The sequence below is a fragment of the Schistocerca americana genome, chromosome X, assembly GCF_021461395.2.
Source record: "Schistocerca americana isolate TAMUIC-IGC-003095 chromosome X, iqSchAmer2.1, whole genome shotgun sequence".
Classification (NCBI taxonomy): Eukaryota; Metazoa; Arthropoda; class Insecta; order Orthoptera; family Acrididae; genus Schistocerca; species Schistocerca americana.
In genome coordinates this window covers 779,125,809-779,151,361 of record NC_060130.1, presented here as the reverse complement: position 1 = coordinate 779,151,361, position 25,553 = coordinate 779,125,809, and positions in this window count along the sequence as shown.

Here is a 25,553-nt window from a genome sequence, read left to right as displayed (position 1 = left end):
TTACCCCGCCTGGAGATGTCATTGCCGCCGTGGAAGACATCAGTTATGAAGAGATGCAGGTTCACGTAGTCTACAGTTGCCATGTTGCCTTTGATTACTACCATAGGTCCCATGGAAGCCAAAGTGAATGTCTCCATAGAACAATATACTCCCATTGGCCTGCGTCCGTGGCGCGGTGCATTTTTCCAGAAGTCGTTCGTGCTTTTGACGGGGTATCTGAACACGACTGCTGACCTGGTGTCACAACAAACGTGATTCAGCCGACCGGGGACACGTTTCCATTGATCCACTGTCCAATCTCAAGGGTCCCGTGCCCACTGGAAACGTAACTGTCGTTGTCGCTGAGTCAACATTGTCAACTTTACAGACAATTGCCGCAGAAGGCCCATGTTCAACAATGTGTGTTGATAGGTGTGCTCCGAAACAAATGTACCTGTAACATCAGTGTACTCTGTCACCACATCTGTCACAGATCGCTGTTTATTCTGCTTCACGTCCCGATGAGGCGTGTATGTCAGTTTGTCATCTACTTGAGTTTTCGCCGTCCTTCAACCAACTTCCATACATGTCAGACAGAAGAGCGTGAACAGCCAATCAGTTTGGTCGTTTCAGAGATCCTTGTTCCCAGATGCTGTGCCATAAGAATAGAGATTCTCTCTTTGTCTCTGCTCTACTTATTTACATTCTATGCCACGTCACATGCCCAGAACGACACCACGCAGCATTTGATCTTACAGTGAGCAGTTTTTATAATATTTTGCCTCATCAGTGTATTTCACCTACTTATCCTTTGAGTGTCTTAACTTCACTGTACCTGTGTCTTCCTTGGTGGGCTTAAATTACCTGCTATTTATGGTTTGTGTCGGACATCTCTAACTCCCTACTTTTTACGTCGCTTTAATTCAAACAAACACGTCGTTACTAGAACACAATTGATATATCACGGCAGAAATATTGTCAATCTAATCAAATTCACATATTTCGATGATTGCCCACCTATAAAGCGTAAGTATGAATTTATTATATGATTTTTGACACATCAAAAAATTACGTATGTAGATGTAATATCAGAAAGAATAGTAACACGAAATTTTACAAACGAATATCTAGGGTATTCTTGCGCTCTGTCAACTTTGAGGTTGCTAGCAGCAAGTCTTCAGCTCTACCATCAGATTTGATTGTGGAACAGTGCTACGTGTTTTGACTGATGGCCTCCGGTTCTCCTCAGTCACTGAATGGGGATCGTTTCTTACTCCATTTGCGTAAAATATGTGCATCTCGGCAGTGTTGGATGTTAGTGCTAGCAGCCATTATCAGAGTTTGAATATACAACACTAGTACGGGAGCAAAGGTGGTAATGGAACCAAAGGTCCATAGTTTACCTTATGTAAACAATGACGTCACTTGACTTTGCCCCTTATGAAAAGAATAGCGTCACTATTATTTTATGTGAGTCTAGTGTAAGCAACGGCTCACTTTGCTGTAGACTTCTTTTAAACCAAAAGGGCACAGGATGCTTTGATCCTTACGTAAACAAACCGCTCACTTGTGCTCATAAGCTATGTTTATGTAACTGTAATTTTTGACCCCTCCTCTCCCGCCCCCCCACTCAAAAAAAAAAAGGATTTCATGCCTGCCGTGACTATTTGACATTACAGTGGATGCATGAAATTCAAAAGAGTTTATTTTATGTCTTAATTACTATAATTCATGACGTCATGTCTGCCACGGTGCGTTGACATTATCACTCCTACATACGACGACCTTCCATTGCTATGGAGAGTTTTGGGGTTATTTCTTACAATTTTGGGGCAACTTGTTACGATTTTCTCCCAGTATTCAAAATACCGACTTTCAATTACTTTTCAAGATCGTTATCTGACGACAAACAGATTATCGTAAACACACGACTTTTAATGTTTAACCGTTACCACTGTGCATTATTCAATAAAGTACACTCTTGCTACAGACAAAATACCCTTATATCACACAGTTTCATGTTTAACAATTAGAACAGTGCAATATTCAAACAAGTACACTTTTGCTATGTACCAAGTCTATTTATGTAGGACTTTTTCACTGTAAGGAACTTGTCGCCACCTTATTAGTGTCTTAAACACAATGGTTTACACACTGTAACATCACTAGCAAGTTAACACTATAACATTACAGTAGGCATGTAAATATGGGTCGGATGTAAAAAATCCAAGTAGGAGTTGTTTCTACAGGTAATCGTGTACATTCTAAAACACACGCAAGATATTGCTAATTTAAAATAATTTCCCATGTGTAAATAATTTACCACCACCATTGGCATAGGACAGGAATGGTAAAGTTACGCATTTTAATTAAATCAACCAAAAAGTATCTTCCACCATCTGCTCCACCATTAAAGAATCATGATTTTTAGCGTCAAAACGCAGAATTGATACGCAGAACCACCCTTTGTCAACGTAGTCGATCGTCCATAATATTAAGAAGAACACCATTTTATTCCTCGCAGAGTGCTGTTGTTAAGACCTGTACAATACAGTTCGGTATCATCCAATAACAAGCGCTTTACGATGTAAGAGTAATATGTCGCAGGCAGCTGTTACACACCTCTAGCCTAGTAATAACTTGACGCTGCAGAGAAAACTGTATCGTGGGATATATCCTATTCCATTACATAACAATTATAATGTTGCCTACCCCCATGCATCGGGTTTGTACTTCACAATTCAGTATCATCTGTCACCGGGTGCTTTTTGATGTGGGAATTGTGCTCTAAATATAGCTTGTACACTCCGCAAAGCTATAAGCGACTTGACGCATTGAGGTCTACTGGAAAAATATCAAATTCCTTTAACACACAAACCATCTATAACATACCAGTTATAGCTCGTTACCCACACCTGTATGTCATATTACTTTAGAAATATTATACCAGGTTTACAGACACACTTACAAAACATCGTTATACAATGAAAGTAATCAGAAATTTTGATATAAGTTGCGAGCGCTACATACAAGAGGCGGATGAGATATCGTATCTGTGCTTTAATAGATGAAGATGATACATTATAGAGACGTGATGTAAATAAAACTACCATTTCTCCTACATAAGAGCAATACCGTGGAAGCAAGAGGGATATTGGAAGAAGTTGGCAAGGAAGTACTGGATACCATTTCGAGAAAATATAGAGAAACCATGTGACTTTGCCGTATAAAGTGTCATTGGCTGGCGTTAACATGGATCTTCTAATGGACCAACTACCTGGACCGTTACAACAACTTTATGTAGACTACTATTACCTTGTAGATGGGGATAGGACACAAGATTTTGGTAGGGTTTTTAACAAAACTGGGATGTGTAACTAATTAAAGCGTCTCTGTGTAAGGAAACTAATTTTTTGTGAACAACGATAAGACAGAAACTTCCTGGCAGATCAAAACTGTATGCCGGACCGAGACTCGAACTCGTGACCCTTACCTTTCGCGAGCAAGTGCTCTGCCGACATTTTTTTTAATAATCTTTATTGAACAAACTAAAAGTACATATACATTCACTATCTTAGAGTTCTTCAAGGTACCATTTAAACATGAACAAATGACTGTTAGTTAAACAAAAAAATATTTAAAATAAACATTAAATACAACAAAATATAACATATTCTGTCTTCTTCCTTTTTTTTTTGTTCTTTTTATTATTTGTTTTTGTTTGGTCGATGCATGAGAACGTGGATAAGGGTGTTGCATCATGTGACAGGTAGGCATGGCACACCCCAACTTTGAAGGGGGTCAAGGAAGACGCTGCGGAGATAACCGGCAAAAGCTTGTCGGTAAGATGGTTTTCGGGTGAGGGTGCTATGCGCGGTCACAACTTTGTACCAGAAGTCAAGGACTGTATGCAGACCACTCTGAAACACGTATTCTAAAGCCTGTCCTCGAAACCAGATTAGGGTATGGCGCTTAGCAAGAGGGTAGTGAAATGTCTGGGGCAACAACAGGAAATCCGGGGTTACCGTCGTTGGCGGGGCACGGAGGTAAAAGCCCACGATTCGTTGGATGAGGAGCCATACGTTTTGTTTCAGGGGGCACGTAAGACGGTGCTCGTCGGTGTCTTCGAGCTGACAGTCAGGGCAGAGTGGGGAGGTGGCCAGTCCTATGCGATAAAGTCGACTATTAGTCGGGAATTTTCCATAGACTAAAACATACCAGAGTGCAGACACAGACGACGGTAAAAAGGGTGCATGCACACACCCCCAAACCGTTCGCCAGTTAATGTCAGGACGTTGTAGCACCATGGGGTCGCAAGGGTTGGACAGCATAAACAAACGATAATAATCTTTTGTACGGGGAGGGCGGGTGACTGTAAGATCGGCCCGAACGTAGCTGAGTTCTATGAAACAATTGGCGGCGTGGTACAATGATGGAGAAATAGGTGCCACATTGATCGGTGGATCGAGAGAAGCTGGTCAGACGATATCTAAGAGACTGCGTGTTAAGGACGGGACTGGCCCCTGTCAGTGCCGCAACAGAGTGTGGACAAAGAGTGCAGAAGATCGTGCCCGCACGTTGACGAGGCCGAGGCCACCTTTTGCAGGAGGCAGTGTTAGAGTGTTGTAGCGGACTTTGAAAAGTGCCCCTGCTGACACGAAATATCCAAAGGCTGATTGGATGCGGCGGCCAAGGAGTAACGGCACTGGGAGGATCTGGGCGACGTGTACCAGTTTAGGGGCGACATACATGTTGACATAGGACACACGTTGGAGTTGGTTTAAGTTACGGCGCACTTGACAGCGGACACGGTGCCGGATCGACTACAAAAGCCCCCAGTAAGCGAGGGTCACTGTGCGGTGTGTGGAGCTCGTAAATTCGATACCCAAGTAACGAAGGGTGGTACTAACTGGGAGTGGGGTCGGCACCATAGCCGGGAGGCCGCGCCCAATGTGCATCATAGTCGATTTACGGACATTAAGAATGCTACCAGAAAGACGTCCATACTAGTGGATCCATTGGATGGCGTCACTGAGTTCCGTGGAGGAGCAGGTGAGAAAGAGGAGGTCGTCCGCAGAAGCCCTGCAGTGAAAGGTGTAGTCACGCAAAGTGAGACCCTGCAGTCTAGAGGTAAGACCAGTGATGAGGGGCTCAAGTGCAATGGCATGTAGTAAAGTAGACATAGGGCATCCTTGACGCACAGAGCGGCGTATAGGAATCGGTCTTACAAGCCTCCCATTGACTTGTACCATCGAGACCGCGGGAAGTAGTAACCGGCGAATGGCAACGACAAAAGGTAATGGGAACCCCATACGTGTCGCCACCACGAGGAGGAATGGGTGTCGAACGCGATCAAAGGCACTCGTGAAATCGACGGATACCAGTGCTGCACGGAGGCGACAAACTGACGCCAGTGCGATGAGGTCACGGCATTCTTCTAGGGCTGTTTGTAAGGTGGCCCCACAACCACGTGCAGTCTGCTCCGGTTAAAGGACCGTAGGTAAGACGGTGCGTATGCGCGCTGCTAAGAGGCGTGCATAGATTTTATAGTCTGCAGTCAGTAGTGCAAGGGGGCGATATGCAGAGACATGAGACCCTCCCTTCGGCTTAGGCACAGGTAGAAGAATGCCAGTGACGAATTCAGGTGGAATTGGGAAGGACGGAGTAAAGAGTTCTTGAATCATTTCCTTCCAGCGAGGAAGCATTAACGTGGTGAACGCCCGGTAAAACTCCACTGGGAGACCATCTGGTCCTGGTGGTTTGTTCTTGTCCCCTTTGTTGATCGCATCTACCACCTCTTCTGCGGTGATTGCAGACATCATGGACGTTGACTCCGCTACGGTGAAGGTCCGATCAGGGGAAGGACGGAGATCATCAGGAATGGACGTCGCCATCGGTTCATCATCATAAAATTGGCGATAATGTTCAGCAAAGGCAGACACCACTGCCGCCTGTGTTGTGTGGTGAACACCATCGGAGGTCGTGATGTTGGGGACGAAAAGTCGATGTCGACGACTATGGTCGGATGCGGCGTGGATTGTGGATGGGGTTTCGTCGTGGAGGAGGTTTTGTCGTCGGGAATGCAACACGACACCATGCAGTCGTGCACGTTGGAGAGAGAGGAGACGAGCTTTAGTACGCCGTCGTTCCGTATGGGTGTCAGGTGATGGAGGGAGCGCATCGAGCTCACGGAGACGGCGTAGTGAAAATTTGTGGTGTCTCGATGCCATGCTGCTGCTTCCTTGCCACATTGCATCAATACCTTTCTGATCGTAGGTTTGGCACATTTAAGCCACCAATGGAACGTGGATGTGTACTGCGGGAGGCGTCTTTCGCAAGACTCCCATGTAGTGGCAATACATTGTCGGCAGTGTGGATCATTGAGGAGGGAGGTATTAAGCATCCAGTAACCTCTGCTGCGCCACATTGACTGAGGTGGCAGAGCCAGGGAGCAAATGACGGCGCAGTGGTCCGAAAATGCAAGGGGCCATCGTTCAGCTTGGGTGACTTCATTGCCAACCTGGCATTTGGTCCTGCGGATGGAGGACGCAGTTGAAATCGCCTCCCATAATAAGGCGATCATAGCGTCCAGAAAACAGGGGCGCCACATCATGTCCGAAGAAAGTTGTCCGCAGCTCGTGGTCGTGCGATAGCGTTCTCGCTTCCCACACCCGGGTTCCCGCGTTCGATTCCCGGCGGGGTCAGGGATTTTCTCTGCCTCGTGATGACTGGGTGTTGTGTGATGTCCTTAGGTTAGTTAGGTTGAAGTAGTTCTAAGTTCTAGGGGACTGATGACCATAGACGTTAAGTCCCATAGTGCTCAGAGCCCCCCCCCCCCCCCCCCCCCCCCGAAGAAAGTGGACCGCTGCTGACGGTTCGTGGAGCCAGACTAGGCGTAGATATTGATGACGCGCGTGTCGAAGATGGTAACAGCCATGCCCCTTCCACAGGGAAGGATTGTCGTGTCCTTGAGTGGGATTCCTTCGCGTATGTAGAAAGGCACACCACGTCCTGATTGATCACATGTAGACGTGTATGAGTCGTAGCCGTAGACTGGTGGTAGTGTGGCAACGCGTACTTCCTGAAGAAGGGCGACGTCGACGTCAGAGGCCCGAAGCATGTCACACAGGAGTTGCAGCTCGGGTGCAGTGCCGATCATGTTGATGTTCAGTGTGGCGAACCGGTACGTTTGTGTCAGTGGTGGTGGACGCGCATCTACCATCACCAAGGGAAGTATGAGGAGGGCACCGACAGGAAGTCCCGTCCCATCAGCTGCAGTGCCTCGCTTTTGATGTTAACAGGCAGCCTTGTCCGACGGAGGCAATTCATCCGGAGGAGGGGGCGTATCTTCCTCAATGTCGTCGGCCGATGCTCCTGTGCCGTGGGTCTGTCCAATGTCCATGGGAATGGCGTCGTGGTGAGAGAGATCTGGAGTTGTCGGCGGGGAGACAGGCGTCTCAACCTGCGCACCGATCGTTACATTGTGCGTGGCGACCTCCATGGTGGTCCCGTCCTGCGAAAAGCCTTGTTCATCGTGAAAGTTGTCCGCCGACCTTTGCGTGGAAATGTCGGCTGGTTGGGTGTCGTCTTCGTCGTCGCGGGTGGCGACACTTTGAGCGCCCGTGGGTGAACGGAGACGGCGTTTGCGCCTACGTGGCGAGCGTTGTTTGCGCACGTGTTCCTCAGTGTCGGACGACGGCAAGGTGGAGCGTCGACCTTCTTCGAAGGCGTACAATCAAATTGTCAAACAGGTGGTTCTAGGCTCTCAGTCCGGAACCGCGCGACTGCTACGGTCGCAGGTTCGAATCCTGCCTCGGGCATGGATGTTTGTGTTGTCCTTAGGTTAGTTAGGTTTAAGTAGTTCTAAGTTCTAGGGGACTGATGACCACAGATGTTTAAGTCCCATAGTGCTCAAAGCCAGCCATCAAACAGGTGTTGTGAAGAAGTACTGTTCTCCTCAGCGTCCGGTGCGGGAGCCTGTTCGGCGGCAAGGTTGTCAGGTGGGACGTCCGCACCGTCCGTAGGTGACTGGGACGGTGGGACGCGCCGATCGGAAGGACCGGGCGACGGACTGGACGAAACTGTAGACGTGGCAAGAGCCGCTGCGTAAGTGACCGATAGGGCGGTCATCGTGGGTGTGACGGACGCTTTTGACAACGGGAACTGCGCGACACGTCGTTGAATGCATTCAGACCGGAGGTGACCCTCTTTCCCGCAACCGGAACAGGTCCGAGGTTGGCCGTCGTACATTATAATGGCACGACAGCCTCCGATACGTAGATAGGAAGGCAGGTGTTTCTGCAACTCGATGCGGACCTGTCTAACACCGTTTAAAACGGGATAGGTTTGAAATTGTACCCATCGTTCGGCAACATGTTCCAGAACTTTGCCATAGGGACGGTGCGCCTCGATGACGACGTCTGCAGGTAGTTCGAACGGCAGTTCGAAGATACTTATCGTCCGTGTGCCGAGACCTGCGTGATCGACGGTAACGGGTCCGACGTTGCCGTCGGAATGACAGAAGCGCAGTCCACGTTTTGCCTCTTGAAGCACCTTGTCGCACGCCACGTCGTTGATCATTTTGACGTAGACGGTACTGCTAACTATGGACAAGTGGATACCAATTAGATCCGTTGGTGGTATTTTAACTTCATCGCGAATAAACCGTTCTACCTCCAGGGCCTTGGGTCGGGCGAAGTCGGAACAAAACTAGAAACGTGATGTCTTCTTCCGATAGTTGTGCGCCATGGTGGTCTAGAAGGGAAAAACGGCACTTACAGCGGCCGAAGTAAACACAAACACACCGTGCGCGCCTCGCCCGCAGAGCTCTGGCGCGTGACCGCCTTGCAGCACTGCCGGCGGCAGACTGCCGACTGAGCTATCCAAGCACGACTCACGACCCCTCCTCACAGCTTTACTTCCGCCAGTACCTCTTCTCCTACCTTCCAAACTTTACAGAAGCTCTCCTGCGAACCTTGCAGAACTAGCACTCCTGATAGAAAGGATATTGCGGAGACATGGCTTAGCCACAGCCTGGGGGATGTTTCCAGAATGAGATTTTCACTCCGCTGCACAGTGTTCCAGCAGTGTTCCAGCAGTAAAATGTGGTGTGTCTGTGATGTATGGCAATACTCTTTAGTTTGCATCATACTTTGTAGATAGAGACATAGAAGGTAAGTAGACATTTCAGATATTCTGCATGTGTGTGATAAGTGAAGGTGATGGTTCAAATGGCTCTGAGCACTATGGGACTCAACTGCTGAGGTCATTAGTCCCCTAGAACTTAGAACTAGTTAAACCTAACTAACCTAAGGACATCACACACATCCATGCCCGAGGCAGGATTCGAACCTGCGACCGTAGCGGTCTCGCGGTTCCAGACTGCAGCGCCAGAACCGCGCGGCCACTTCGGCCGGCAAGTGAAGGTGACGGCATACACAGCATGGCACGTGACTGCCCATGGTTGGTCAGCTGTCAGAGAATGACGAGTTTTAATATTTAGTATAGCCAATGTAAATATGGGTACTTTACAGGTCTTGCAACGGAAAACCATGTTGGCGTGACGGAATTTTAATAATGTCTCATTTCTGGAAGTATCCCTAGTGATTAACAGATGAGATGCAGAATTATTAGAGTACGTGTTTTAAGATTGCCTACATATAGTGCCTATGGCAGCTGCTCGCTGAGTGTGCTGTCACCTTTGAGGAGTGCGTGATGCATAAACGGAGATCCATTGTTCCACGTAGGTGAGATGAGAGTTAATTGTCTATACGGCCAGCCACCATCGTGCTGTGGGCTAGTTGCAACTGCTGGAGACTCATGCAAGTGACCATTGGCTAAAGCTGCATCTCGCCTGTGCCCATCAGAGGAGAAAGAGTAGCCATCTAGTGCACATAATTGTGGGGTCAGCAGCGGTACTGGCGTTTTAGCACAATGTGGTACCATTCGGTGTGGGTGGATAGTGCATAGGCTGTGTGCACCTATAAAGCGGATCAGAGAAGATATGTTTAAATGCGTAACTCTAATATTCCCATCTTAAGCCAGTGGTGGTATTAGCCGTACAGGTGTGCAAAATGGTTTAGGCGTAGGATATTAGGATATTTTAGCAATGTCTTGAGTGTGTTTATTAACTTACATACTTATCTCTATAGACGTTCCTATTTGGATTTTTTTATTTATCACCGTGGGTTACGAGTTTATCATAGTCTTATAGTGTCAGACCCCTCTAATGTAGTCCGATAGTGATGAAATAATATGGTAGGCCATTGTTTTTAACATACTAGTAATGCTAGGGCTAGTTCTTTACAGTGAAATGTTCCTGCATAAATAGAGTTTGTATGTAGTAATAGTGTATTTGTTTAAATAATGCATAGTGGTAATTGTTGAATATTAAAAGTCTTGTATTTATGATCATTTATGTGTGCCTTGCGATGAATAACCTGAAAAGTAGTTGACAGTGAGAATTTTGAACTCTGGGAAAATATCGTAACAAATAGCCCAAAATTGTAACGAATTGCTCCATAACTGTAAACAGCAACGGAAGTGGTCATACGTTGTGATACCAATGGCAAAATTCCTGCGCAGCCATGATGTGTAAAATATGGTTATTTAGCTAATAGTTTTATATAATTGATTTACCAACTCATACAGTGTATCAGGTGAACATAAAATGATTTTAAAACTATTAAAATATGAAATTCAATGAAAGGTCAAATAGTCTGCAGCAGCTGTTTTTATTGAAGTCGATTGGAGGCTCACACAACCGATTTCAAAACTCTTTAAGTTTCATGTTCTTGTGCATATAGTGCTATGTCATATGTTATAGGGAGATAATACTGAATGCAGTAGAGTAATAGGTGGCGTGGCTAGGCAAAGTTCTCAGCCGTTAATTGGTTAAACTATCATCAACTATGAACATCCAGTCTGTGTTAGAACCGCGAACTGTCGTTACTTCACCGATTAAAAATTTCTACTGTAGGCCAGCAACGAACAATGTCCCTCATAAACGTTATACTAGAAAGTATGAGTCCAGATGCCGACACGCTTATGTGTGTTTGTCACCAATATAAAAGTAATCGTAGCGGCTGACAACACAAACTAAGAGGTGCCCACAGTGTGTTGACGGGGTGTGTGCGGTGACTGCCGTCTGGGTACTGAGAAGTCAGCCCCTGACCCACTTCACACGCTCCGGCAACACATTGTGGACACCTCGTAGTTTGTGTTATCAGACGCTACAATTACTATAATGTTAGTGACAAACACACAGAAGCGTCTCGGCTTCCGGACCCATGTTTCCCTGTATAACCTTTATGAGGCCACGGGAGCATGTTGTAATCGATAAAGCGATGACAGTTCGTGATTTTAACACAGATGGACATTCATCAATGATGTTGGCTTTACCAGTTGACGGCTGAGAACTTCGTCTCTGTAGTGGCTCCCTACACCATTTGACATAGCACTATATACCCCAGAACATGCAACCCAAAAGTTGCGAAACCGGTTGTGTGGCCTTTTCGTTTAGTTTTATATTTTAGTAGTTTTAAAACCTGCTTATATACACTTGATATACTGTATGAATTTGTCCGCCTGCTTGTCTGGGTGGTAACGTGGTTGTCTCCCATGCACTGCGCCCGGGTTCGATCCCGGCCGGGTTGGAGATTTTCTCTGCTCGTGAACTGGGTGTTGTATTGTCCTCATCATCGGTTGCAAGGCGTCCAATGTGGGGCCGACTGAAATAAGACAACCTTGAGGGCCGAACCCGATGGGACCTCCCGGCCAACAATGCTCTACGACCATTTAATTTTTGATGTATGAGTTGATCAATCGATTGTCTATAACTGTTTTAAGCTTGGCTGCCCTAGTTTTAAAATTATCTGCTTCATTCAGTAGGATGATGCTCCTTTGAATTTCATTCATCATGGTAATGCCAAAGTGCCTAGGCAGCTATGATTCCAGTTTTTGAGTCATAAATTAGACTTCTTAAACATAACATAAGAGCATGTGTGACTGGTTGTTAAAGCAAGGATAAATCTTTCAGAGGAAATTTTGTTTACATAAGGGCTACAGCCAAATGAGCAGTTTGCTTACATAAGGGTCAAAGCATCTGGCAGGCATTTTGTTTACATTATGATCTCAGTCATCTGAGCAGTTTCTTTACATCTGACTTTCACAAACATAACACTCATGTACTTGCTCACATTAGGGGCCAAGGCCAAGTGATGTTGTTTGGATAAGGCGAATGATGGGCCCTTTGTTCCAGCATAATCTTTGAACTAACATAAACGCCAGCAGTCATTCTCATGGTGTTATTCAGTTGGATGGTTATTTTCTGTGCATTGGGACTGTATAGCCAAACTGTGGCACAGCATTCACTGGTCCACAAGACAAGATCCGTGACAGAAGATCACAGGGCGGATGCTCATGTTCCCCAGGCTGTACCACGAGCATAAATATTTCGATGAGCATAATATTTAAACAGATCTTCAAATATAATTTGTCAAGTGATTCAAGACTTCATCTCCAGGCGATTCCAGACTATAACTCACGTCTCAGCACAACATTATTTAGGAATGAGAAAAACTGCCATTTCCCTGTATCGTTACAGACTCGTGTGATCAGAGAAAAACAGAGTCGTAATAAATAACGAATTGCTCAGTAACTGCACAGAAGCGCCAAAGAAACTGGTATAAGCATGCATATTCAAATACAGAGATATGTAAACAGGCAGGATACGGCGCTGCTGTCAGCAACGTCTATATAAGACAACAAGTGTCTGGCGCAGCTGTTAGATCGGTTACCGCTGTTACACTGGCAAATTATCAAGATTTAAGTGAGTTTGAACGTGGTGTTTTAGTCGGCGCACGATCAATGGAAAACAGCATCTCCGAGGTAGCAATGAAGTTGGGATTTACCGGTACGACCATTTCACGAGTGTACCGGGAATATCAGGAATCCGGTAAAACATCAAATCTCCGACATCACTGTGGCCGGAAAAATATCCTGCAAGAACTGAGGACTGAAGAGAATCGTTCAACTTAACAGAAGTGCAACCCTTCCACAAATCGCTGCTGATTTCAAATGGTTCAAATGGCTCTGAGCACTATGGGACTTAACATCTATGGTCATCAGTCCCCTAGAACTTAGAACTACTTAAACCTAACTAACCTAAGGACAGCACACAACACCCAGCCATCACGAGGCAGAGAAAATCCCTGACCCCGCCGGGAATCGAACCCGGGAACCCTGCTGATTTCAATGCTGGGCCATCAACAAGTATCAGCTTGCGAACCGTTCAACGAAACATCATCGATATGGGCTTTCGGAGCCGAAGGCCCACTCATATACCCTTGATGACTGCACGACACAAAGCCCGGGCCCCTCAACACCGACATTGGACTGTCAATGACTGGCAACATGCTGCCTGATCGTACGAGTCTCGTTTCAAATTGTATCGTGCGGATGGACGTGTAAGGATATGGAGACAACCACATGAATCCATGGACCTTGCATGCCAGCAGGGGACTATTCAAGCTGGTGGACGCTCTGCAATGGTGTAGGGCGTGTGCAGTTGGGGTGATATGGGACGCCTGACACTTGCGTAAGCATCCTGTCAGATCACCTGGATCCATTCATATGCAATGTGCATTCTGACGGACTTGGGCAATTGCAACAGCAGAATGGGACACCCCACACGTCCAGAATTGCTACAGCGTGGCTCCAGGAACACTATTCAGAGTTTAAACACGTCTGCTGGCCGCCCAATTCCTCAGACATGAACATTATTGAGCATATCCGGAATAAAATGCAAAGTGCTATTCTGAAGAGATCTCTATCCCCTCGTACTCTTACAGATTTATGGACAACCCTGTAGGATTCATGGTGTCAGTTCCCTCCAACACTACTACTTCAGAGCTAAGTTGATTCTACGTCGTATCATGTTGCGGCACTTCTGCGTGCTCGCGGGGGCCCTAAATGATATTAGGCATTTCGTATATGAACTTCACATCTGTGATCTACAAATAAAAACGAAAACATTAGGTAAACGAACGTCGTCGCTGTGACTGCTCTTTGAGAGCATAATCTTATGAAATGCATATCCCTGATGTCGTGTCCCAGATGTGAATTAAAAAAACAGAATTCAGAGTGATCATGAATCATTCCTCGCGGTGTCACCAGATTGCTCAATGAATTTAGAGACCTGCGGAAGCGCAAGGCAGTATCACTGCGTGAGGAAACGCCATTTTCTGGCAAGAGAGCTCGGAAAGTGTTACGTTACTTGTAATGCTTACAATATAGTTGGTAGAAGGGAAGGATTAATTTTATGTTTGAACTTTATAACGTTATTTAAGCTCGTTGGTGGTAGCTCGAGATGGGCGTTCATACACACATACAATACGAAGCCTAGAACAACAGTGTTGTCACAGAATTAATTACAGTTCACAATAAGTACGTCCCAAGATATTCCAAGCCCATAATGGAAGATCAAGTATTAGTATAGCACAATCCAAATAAAGAGAAGTCCAGGTAGAAATAAAATCCGTATCGTAGGTCAGAAAACCGTCTTAGGGTAGAGGCAGGCGTTGCAGTCGACGGTAAGCGCAGCACTGGCTGTTGTTGCGCCTATTTCTTCACTTGGTCAGCATAACCTTCGGGTTACAGTGAAAGCTTAAAAATTTGATGTAGTTTCATTAGTCTAAAGTTTTTTCTTCTTAATAACCTGGTAATTATACAGCTATTCCTGGTTGACGTTCTTTCTTTTAGGTGTAAATTATTCCCCGCTACCGAAATAGTGGATTAACGGGCGTAATCAGACGAGAAGTCCTTACGCTCTTCGATTGTCGCCAGAGGTGTTTACTATGCGAGGCGCTGTGAGGAGTGTTTAAGAAGATGTCTGCAGTGGTACTCTTAGCAGTGAGCCAATCGCTCCACGATCAACTGTCTCGCTGTATGGCAAAGTACTAATTTTAAGGCCTAATGTTAACAAGTGTTACGTTCCCATCAGAAAGGACAGCTCATCGTTAACATTGCCTCCGAACATAAGAGACAGTGAGAAATATTAAATTTTATGTATCGTTTCTGTGCAGATGCTATTGATTGGCTACTGTAATCCAGCACTTCTCGTCCGCTTGCCAATCAAATTTTGGTTTGGATACTTCGCTCACTATACTCACTGGAATCATAAAGCTTACGGCACTTCAGACACTGCCCAGTGAATTCCAATATACGATAAAATTAATCATACTTTCTAACAAGTCCCACATCTCCATGCCTGGTCAGAAATCACGTGTCGTAGTATCTAACGTGTCCGATGAACATATATCGTCCTCTTGTAAGTTCAAAATAATTATTTACCTAATTTTACACGATATGTACACTATATACATTTACCTAAATATGTTTTGTTTTTCATTCCTTTTGTTTCACATGTGAATATATTGATGTCTTTTTACCTTACGTAGTGAAGAACGAACATTCGTTTTATCAAACGCTATTTCATTAATTTCTTGACAGTTTTTGTACAACATATTGTTTTTAGTAATCACGTAACTGTTAGTACTAAACCTATCATCGTCATCAGAATTTCTCAAGACGTTCTATGAGGGTTGCTGTTTATAGCTTCTACAACAAATTTACATAATGTTTTTGAAAGGGAAGTCATCATCACAGAAACGAAGCATCAGTAAGTTTCAACTGAAGTATTTGGTCATGTAACTAACGTGAACAAATATGGAAGCCTCTGGGAGATGATCAGATTAAAATGAAGTCAGATAAATTGCCACATATCTCGTCATGGATCTTTGTTTTCCTTGGCCTTTTCATAGAGGTCTCGATATAGGAAAAAAGACAATATTGTCATTTTTTCAATTGTTTAGTTTAAATGCTGGAATCTTCAACCAGGACACATACAAATCGTCCCTCCAAAACCTCCGAGACTGATTTTCTTTCTAGCATGTAAGCGACGTCAGCGCAATAACTACGGTGGCAGTTTGAACTAACAACTCTTAAACAACACATGTGCATTCGACCAATCAGTTGTGAGCCAGCAGTAGGCGTGCGGTCGTAGTAGGTCATCGTTGTTATGTCACAAATCGCAATGGAGTAGCATGCAAAAATCAAGTAGTCACAAAATTTTCCAAAATTATATGAAGAAGAGAAAAGTGTGTGCAAAATTTGTCCCGCACAACTTGACTCCCGAACAAAAACAGCGACGCACAGATGCGATCTGATTGAAATTCAAAACGCGGATATGTCTTTTCTGAAAAAAATCATCAAGGCTGACAAGACGTGGTGTTATCAGTACGAACCCATCACAAAAATACTAAGTGCAGAAACGGATATGGTGGGTCAACTCTGAGGACATGACTGACATTCAAGCCATTGTGGCGTCTGAGTTGAATAACATTCCAGGGAAGGAATTTTCTGGTAATTTACATGGTTATACGAACGTCCAGTGCGTTATATTCAAGTGGGGAGATATATAGAATACCTGGAGCGTTAGAAAGCAATCTTAACTTTTCTCTATTTTTTATTACTCCATTGTCATAACTTTCTTGACTGACGTGGTATACAGCATTAATAGATGATGTAATAGCAAAATGTTGTCGCATTTTCCCGACAATACACCTTCAGTGTAAATGTTATAAATTTCCGTTGGTTTTCTCAAGTCTAAGTCTCTCAGCTATATTAACTGTGCATTTTTCTACAATTAACTTTAGTAGTCTGTCTTTGAATTATTCAATGCATCTAATGATAGATAATGACATCAATTAGGTTATGAAAATAGTATAATAAAATGTGACCGCTAACACGGACACTTACTGTGCTATTTATACATTTGTGGAAGCTTCTAGAAAATCATCATACTCCTCACCATAATCAGTAATGGGCTGCATTTGGAAGTTGTGTTCCTCGTGGAATGAGCGCGCCTGATATTGTTCGCGCACTAGCTGTTTCATTTCGTGGCTATCGGTCCGAAAGTGTCTCGTGGGCAGACAGGATATCGCTGGCCTCTTGTGGTCTTGGAGGTTCATGTTACCCCAACATCAACGCAATTAGGAGGCGATCAGGTTTCCCCAGACTGCGTGGTTTCGTATTTAACGCTTCGTCGATATCGAAGTCACTGAAGACTGAACAACGTCCAGTCTAATTGCAAATATTCTTAAAATAACGTGGGCACCTTCTCAGATCTAATACTGTTCCTAACAACATATCGCACTGTCCAATTATATTACAGACAAAATCATACGAAGAATAATCTCAGCCATGTGGCAGCAAGACAAATTTTGTACTGAATCTAATTATTCATACTGGACAGTGAATACTCAAAGCAAGGAAGGCCACAAGCAATTGCTTATTTTTTTCAATATAAATTAAAAAAATAGTATATTGTTAACTGACGATGTTCTAATATTTCAGTTTACATCCACACCATACTTTACAAATCAGAGTGAAGTGTATGGCAGAGGGTACATCCAATTGTGCCACTTATTAGGGATTCTTCCGACACCATTTGTTGCATGGAGCAGAAGTATGCCACTTTAAACACCTAATTGTGCGCCGTAATTAGTCTAATATTATCTCTGCGATTCCTACCAGACCGGTATCTCGGAGATTTTAGTATTTTCCTAGATTTGTCACTTAAAGGTGGCACTTGACACTTACTCAGTGACTTTTCAAAAATGGTTCAAATGGCACTAAGCACTATGGGACTTAACATCTGAGGTCATCAGTCCCCTAGACTTAGAACTACTTAAACCTAACTAACCTAAGGACATCACACACATTCATGCCCGAAGCAGGATTCGAACCTGCGACCGTAGCAGCAGCGCGGTTCCGGAGTGTAGCGCCTAGAACCACTCGGCCACAGCGGCCGGCTCAGTGAGTTTTCACGGGATAGTTTCCGTCTGTCTTCAAACTCTTGCCAGTGAAGTTTTTTAAGCATTTCCGTAACGCTCATGCGTTATGTTATTTCCCAGGCAGTAAAATCCCTTCACTTCGTTTAATACGTGGTCCCAAATTTCTATGTTACAGTTATCACTAATCTCATTTCATCTACTCATAACTTCTGTTTTTCTTTGGTTTACTCTCAGTTCACACACTATTCGAATAAAAGTATCTGGGCACGTATTAGTAGACATTAACCTGGGGTGAATCCAACCTTCGTCTTTATGCCGGCTTTGACACTTTCAGCGAGATATCTCAACGTCTCTGTTGGAATGATAGACCATTCTTCCTCAAGAGCCGAAGCCGGTAAGGCAGTGGTGTAGGACACTGTGGTCTGGAGTGAATTCGGCGTTCTAAGTCAAGCCAAAGGTATTCCACTGGGTTCAGGTCAAGACTCGGGGCAGGCCAGTTCATTTCAGGACTATCATTCTCCACAAACCACTGCTTCACAAACGCTGCTTAATGACAGGATACATTGTCAATCCGATACGAACTATCATCGTCTCCAAACTGTTCCGCTACCGTATGCAGTACACACTACTGTAAAATATATTCACATCCCTCTGCATTTAGCGTTTGCTGAAGTGCAGTAAGAGGACCACACCCTAGCCATGAAAAAAAAAAAAAAAATCTTAGTTTTGACTACAGAAATGTTTGGCTTATGAGTAGCTGCTTGACCACTGTACCCCAATCTTTTTAACTTCCCACTCACAGACACTGTGCTAGCTGTACTGCTGGTAGAGCGTTTTGACCTCACAACTTACTCCTTCCTCTGATTTCACGCGATTTTTTTTCAGGCATCCTTCGCAATGCTCGACAGTCCCTATCGGCCAGTGAATGAGGTCTGCTTGGTCTTGCTTCAGGTGTGGTTGTTCTATCGCGTTTCCACTTCATAATCTGCCTCTCGTGACATCTAGTAGTCAACGCCGCATTACACATTGGTGTCCGGATACTTTTATTAGAAAGTGTGTATTGAAGATAAGATAATGTACTATAAAGTTTAAATAAACTTACATGGCAGTCGTTGAAACAGAAGCGATGTTGTTGTCACGAACGCTTGTTTTAGAAAACGGATATTGAAGATAGAGCCTTGAACAATACCAGATCAGGCCACGTACGGGAACAGACCAACTGTAATTTTTTCGCTGTTGCTGGGTGCACGTTTGAAATAGGATGGTGTGTAAATAATGTTGGTAAGAATTACTTTTCACAATGGGCCATACGGTAACGTATGGTAAATATATATAAATAATTTGAGATTCATTGCTGGAGAACGGCCTCCTCCAAATTTCTCCAAACCAGTTAAGGACTTTCATAGCTGATCTACTGTACATGCGCCTGGTTACACGTCTTGGATCTGTTTGATTTTCCTTGAACTGTAACTTGTGTTTTGTCACGCACTCTAAATTTTTTAGTAATCCATTTATTTATTATCTTCTGCAGCTCCTAATTGCTCGCCGAGTAACCTACAGTTTTTGATTCATTCTCACATAAAACGGTGCATGTTCCGCTGCCATAGGTGACAGCTGGTAAGATATTGATTGTAAATTTTGCGCTTTACTCTCTTGGGAGCTTGTTTTGAAATTTCTGTTTAGTTTCTTCTGTTTACATCTTTCGCTGTCTATCCAAACGTAGACTTCAACTGTCGTAAATACCAAATCTTATCTACTGATTCTATGAAAAATTTTCTTTTAGATGTGTTGATAATACATAACTTGAATGGCACCGTAACTGATTTAAAGGCCATGCTCTTTTAAAGATACCTCATGGTCAGCGAAGTTTATCTCCACTAGAGATAAACAGTACCATATCAGCAGCAAAACGAAGATGCTTCAGGTATGTTCCTTCAACATGTGCTCTCCTCCTACTTTAAAACCAGCTCACTTCATCAGGGGTATTTGTGAGAAGGAAGGAAGATTTGGGCTGAACGCGGCACCGATGTCGACGTTGATGTTAATAGAGATAGAGCAATGTTACTGAGTGAGAACGATGACGAAAGAAACCAACGGCGCTCCTTTCAAGTGAACCGTGCTGAGAAACATAGGTAACATTGACCTGGGTAGTGGAGAGGTAATCAAACCTACGTCCTGCCCAGTGTGAGTCCTGTGTATTAACCACTACTCCACTTCGCTCGGTCTCGTCTATAACTTGTATGGTAATGAGAAGTGAAGGATACTTCACAATATCGCATACATTTCACCGCTTCTCCAGTAAAGGAGAATTCATTCCTAACAGAGCGAAACGAATTAATAGTAGCTCTTTGATAGCAGAACTTGCTGAGAAAAATTGACTGAAAATACTTTCAAATCGTTACAATCGTATTCAGTGAGACAAGTGAAAAGAATAATCGTGCAGGAAACCTGATTTTATGAAGTTCCATATTCGGAATACTAGCGGAATAATTCAAGTACATCGTCTTTGTTGTGGAAACTGCAACGTCTAGAACGTAACCACCAAAATGAATCCAAACGTGAGAGCCTATAGAGCACTGTACCGGTAAAAAAAAAAGCTTGAAAACCGTTGAGACATGGCTTACATTTAAGCCCTGCAGCAGTTTCTCTTGTGTGATAACAGAAGAAGCGCTAAGTTCTTTTCTATAAATGAAGAACCATTGCGCGAAATGTAAACCTGAAAAAATGCCAGAGAGCATCATCTACATCAGTAAGTGTAATACGCAGTCGGACAAGGAAAGTGAAGCACTCAAAAAGGTAGAAAAGGGCTAAAGGAAAATTTGCAGATTTAGAGCGAGTATGATGTTATTTCAGTGATTACAATATTCAGTCAAATTTACAAAGAACTTCACAGTATAAGAGCACTTACGAACATGACTTTGCACCCCATCTGCCCTCGATGTATGCACTGATTCGGTTCCAAAGTCGTTGTATAGCCTCCTGAGGCACTGCGGCCCACAACTGTTGTAGCTGGTTCCTGATACCCTGATGCTGCCATTGGAATGGAGCTCACCTTCGAGCTACTCTTACATTTGTGCTGCCTATGGTAGTAGTTCAGCATCACAGAGACAGTCCATAGAGACAAGTGTCGTGTGTGAACTTGCTTTGCATTGTTGAAGATGGCTTAACAATGACACACTAGGACGCAGTATATCCGAGACGTACCATTGTGCCGTCACAGATCACTCTATCGCTATCAGCCGTCACCTGTCGTTTCCCACACTTTGACACAAGGCGCAACACTGCTGTGCGTCTCTAAACGTTCGAAGGTTGGGACGTCTCCCCAAATCGCCATCGTTCTCACCACCGATGATCTTCCAGGGTACAGCAGATCCGCAATTCTTCGCTGAAAACAATGCGACGCCATTCATCAGCAGCCCATGCTTCCTGGTCACGTCACCACGTCACCACGTCAAATGCAGCCTTTTGTGTTGTGGTGTTAATGGCAGCGTACCACAGGACGATAATTCCATAGTCTGAGTGCTGCTAGTCTCTGGCCAGAGATGTGGGATGGCAAACAATGTTGCAAGGAGTCCATTAATTGTTCTCGGATGGTAGGCGCAGATGTGAAGTGTTTATGACGTGCTCAGTGTACAGTACCGCGATCTACCCCTTGTGGCAGTCAGACGTAATCGACCGGATCGTTGGCAACAAGTATGCCCATGACGTCCAGCATCGCGCCATATTCACATTCGAATGCCCCAAAAATCTGAATCTTCCAGTTTTCGACTAGCTGGCCAAATCGAGACGCACAATGAAGGCCCTTTTAACTCTGTCAGTTGCTGATAAAGCTGCCTCAAATGAGTACGCATCATCTCCATGTCCATCACGGCAACCACTGAACATCTGATGCTGTTCACGCTTCTTATATCTCCTACCAGGCCTGGTAACGACACAAAACGCGAACAACACTTATGAACACTGGTGGCCATTCTATTTGTCACAGAGGTTTCCAAATCCAATTACTCGTATACCTGTCAACAGTGTGTACATATATGAAGTTACCTTGACATCCCATCATGTCTTCTGAGTGGTGTACAGAACATTGATTGGTCTTTGAGTAATGGGTTTGTCATACCACAACCTTTCGGTTTGCACACGGTATGCTTCTAAGACTGGTAGGCCCACAATGGAATGTTGTCTGTAGCAGTGTCTGGATATTTGACCAAACAAAGCCAGCACTGCGTGTCACATTATCTGCAAGTCAGTAACAGACGATGCAGATTTTTAAAAAAACTGGAGGACTGCACTGCCACTGGGGGATAGTAGATGTACTGATAATGGTTCCAACATCGTACACCAACGGATAGAATACGTTTTTTTTTCTTTCATTTGAATGCATAGTGTCTGTTCCTTCAAAAAACAGAAACCACACAGATCCCCCAACTGTGAAACATTATATGTAAATTGAAGGGGAATCACTGCTAACAGCTGCAGCGGGAAGTTAAGAGGAATCAGCGGCGATGAGCGAAAATGTGTACCGGACCGGACAGCAGACAGATGGCGCTCGATGGGAATTTGGATCGGCCATGTCCGTGCAGTTGCGATAACGCTGTGTCCCGGATGGTACAGTCGTTACTGCATCTGGTTGGTAAGCAGAAGATTCCGTGCTCGTGTTCCGGTCCAGTACACATTTTCGCTCTTTGCCGGTGATTCCACTTAATGTCCCGCTGCAGCTGATAGCAGTGATCCCCCTTCAATTTACAGATAGAATAGTGGCATAGCTACTAGAGTGCCATCTGTGTCTACCCTTTAATAGGGACTGCCAGAAGGTTCTGTGCGGTGCAGGCATGTGAATCAAGCAGGCAAATACTCCATGATGACGCACTCGTGCTTTCTACAGCCAACTGAGCGAGTTTGAAAGGGATCAGATTGTTGCCTTCAGAGTGGCGGGATGGTCCTTTCGAAGAACAGCCACACAATTTGGACATGCTGCGTCAGTTGTGCAGGAACGCTGGTGTCAGTGAACAGTCTCACACCTCTAGATGAAGCTCTGGACGTCCATGCAGCACAGACGACCGCCAGGATCGTCGTATTGTAAGGGTAACAGTGACAGATGGTACAAATACCACAGTATGGGTATGAGGGCTTGTGAACCCAGATGTGTCAACACAGACTGTTGTGAACTGGTTATCAGCGGTGGGATTATGGGCTCGCACTCCTCTGGCTTGTCTTCTACTCACTCCACAGCCTCGATGTGCACAGCTCACCGGCCAGAGTGGCCGAGCGGTTCTAGGCGCTACAGTCTGGAACCGCACGACCGCTACGGTAGCAGGTTCGAATCCTGCCTCAGGCATGGATGTGTGTGATGTCCTTAGGTTAGTTAGGTTTAAGTAGTTCAAAGTTCTAGGGGACTGATGACCTCAGCAGTTAAGTCCCATAGTGCTCAGAGCCATTTGAAGCATTTTTTTGCACAGCTCGAATGGTGCCGTCAGAGGATCACTTGGAACATAGAATGGCGTGACGAAGTATTCAGTGATGAAAGCAGATTCTGCCTGCATGCAAGTAATGGTCGTTTGCGCTTACGACGTAGACCTGGTGAGAGCTGTCTCATAGAGTGCTCTCGTCCCCAGGTCTAATGGTCTGGCGTGCGATAAGCCACAACTCCCGTTCTCCAATGGAGTTTCGGGATGGGCACTAACTAGCGCTCGGTATGTACAGAATGTTATTAGACATGTTCTTTTGCTGTTCCTGCAACAGGAAGGTGACGTGTTCTTCCAAGAGGATAAAGCTCACCACCCGCACACTGCCTGTAAAACCCTCTGCTCTGTTCTGCACTGCAAGACGTGCAGCAGCCAGCCGGAGTGGCCGTGCGGTTCTAGGCGCTACAGTCTGGAACCGCGCGACCGCTCCGGTCACAGGTTCGAATCCTGCCTCGGGAATGGATGTGTGTGATGTCCTTAGGTTAGTTAGGTTTAAGTAGTTCTAAGTTCTGGGGGACTGATGACCTCAGAAGTTGAGTCCCATAGTGCTCAGTGCCAGCCAACGTGCAGCAACTTCCTTGGCCAAGAATCTCCAGACATGTTTCCAATCAAGCATGTGAGGGATGTGATGGGATGAGAAATGAATTGTATGACTTGTCAGCGAACAGCTGTTACAGAACTGTGTGAACAGGTTGAGCAGGCATGGCATAACATATCCCAGGATAGTATTCGCCATTTGTACGATCGACTGGATGTCAGAGTCAGCGTCTGCATTTTCACCCATGGAGGCTATACTATGTACCAATATGGGCGATACCTGGTAACCCAGAATCGCCTGTACCATTGATCTTTAAATGTCATCATTTTATTTACTCCACATGCACTGTTGCAACAATAAATCTTGAGTGAAATGGAATCCTCTAAAAGAGTGTACTATTTTTTTTCTGGCAGTGTACACTCTGCTCACATTCACCAATGATTTGGCGAGCTGCCTTCTTCCTGTGGACTGGGTATTACACTTGACAAAAATATCAAAAATTTCAATAAAATAATGAAATCTAAAAGTGGCATCTAGTCAGAGAGAAGGAAATAATGTCGAAATCTGAACCTCAAAAATGAGAACTGAAAATCACGGGAAACGAGATATATTAGCAGAAACAGGGGCTTTATGTTAAATGTTACAACGCCGGCTGATGGACTGAGCTGCATTCGGTGTAACTGCACCGTAACAACTACTGTAGTTGCTTCAAGCTTCCGACTGCCTATCACATTACCCAAGTGATATCAGTTGCATTCACGCATCTTCTTGAAAGGTGATGAACAGACAGCTGTGTTAGTAACATCCAAGTTGCGGTATTCATGCAGACACATGTCCTATATCTTCAATCTATTTAAGACAACTGAGACCCAGAGACTGGTTTCTCATGGTTTTGTTACTATGGGCCCCACCTCACAGTATACTGCTACAGGAGGTAGTGTGCCCAGTGCCAATATAGCTCGGGGAAGAGGAGTGTAGAAGGTCAATGATACTTCTGGCCAGAGAATCACTTTCATCAACGGTGTCAGATTACAGATGATACAACTGAGTTTGTTACATTCAGGGTCATCCCCGGGAATGGGAAGGGAGAGAAGTGGAGAGGAGGGGATGACAGTAAGGGAAGATGAGGGGTAGAGAGGACAGTTCAGACAATGCTGTCAAAATTCTTTCGTCTGATTGTTGAGGAGATGGGTCCACTGACTTCAGCTGACAGGGATCATTAATGGGCCATGCTCTGCAGTGGGAGGACAATAACGAATCGTTGTCTGTAGGTACCAGTTACCCACCGTCTACAGACAGAGTAAAAAGCAGAAAAAGACTGTTATAATTGAAAATAAGTATTTATCCATCAATTAATAATAACAGTATCCTTATTTAAATATTCATTTATATGTATGTTCTGTTGTTTTTTCCAGCAGTGCAACACCCCTGATCCCCTGGTCTGGTAATAGCAAAACTGCGGGAGTTTAGTGCAACACCGTAGAAACAGCAGTCCACAGGAGGTCTTTCTGATTTATGAGACCTCTTTCTACATCTACATCTACATCTACATTGATACTCCGCAAGCCACCCAACGGTGTGTGGCGGAGGGCACTTTACGTGCCACTGTCATTACCTCCCTTTCCTGTTCCAGTCGCGTATGGTTCGCGGGAAGAACGACTGTCTGAAAGCCTCCGTGCGCGCTCTAATCTCTCTAATATTACATTCGTGATCTCCTCG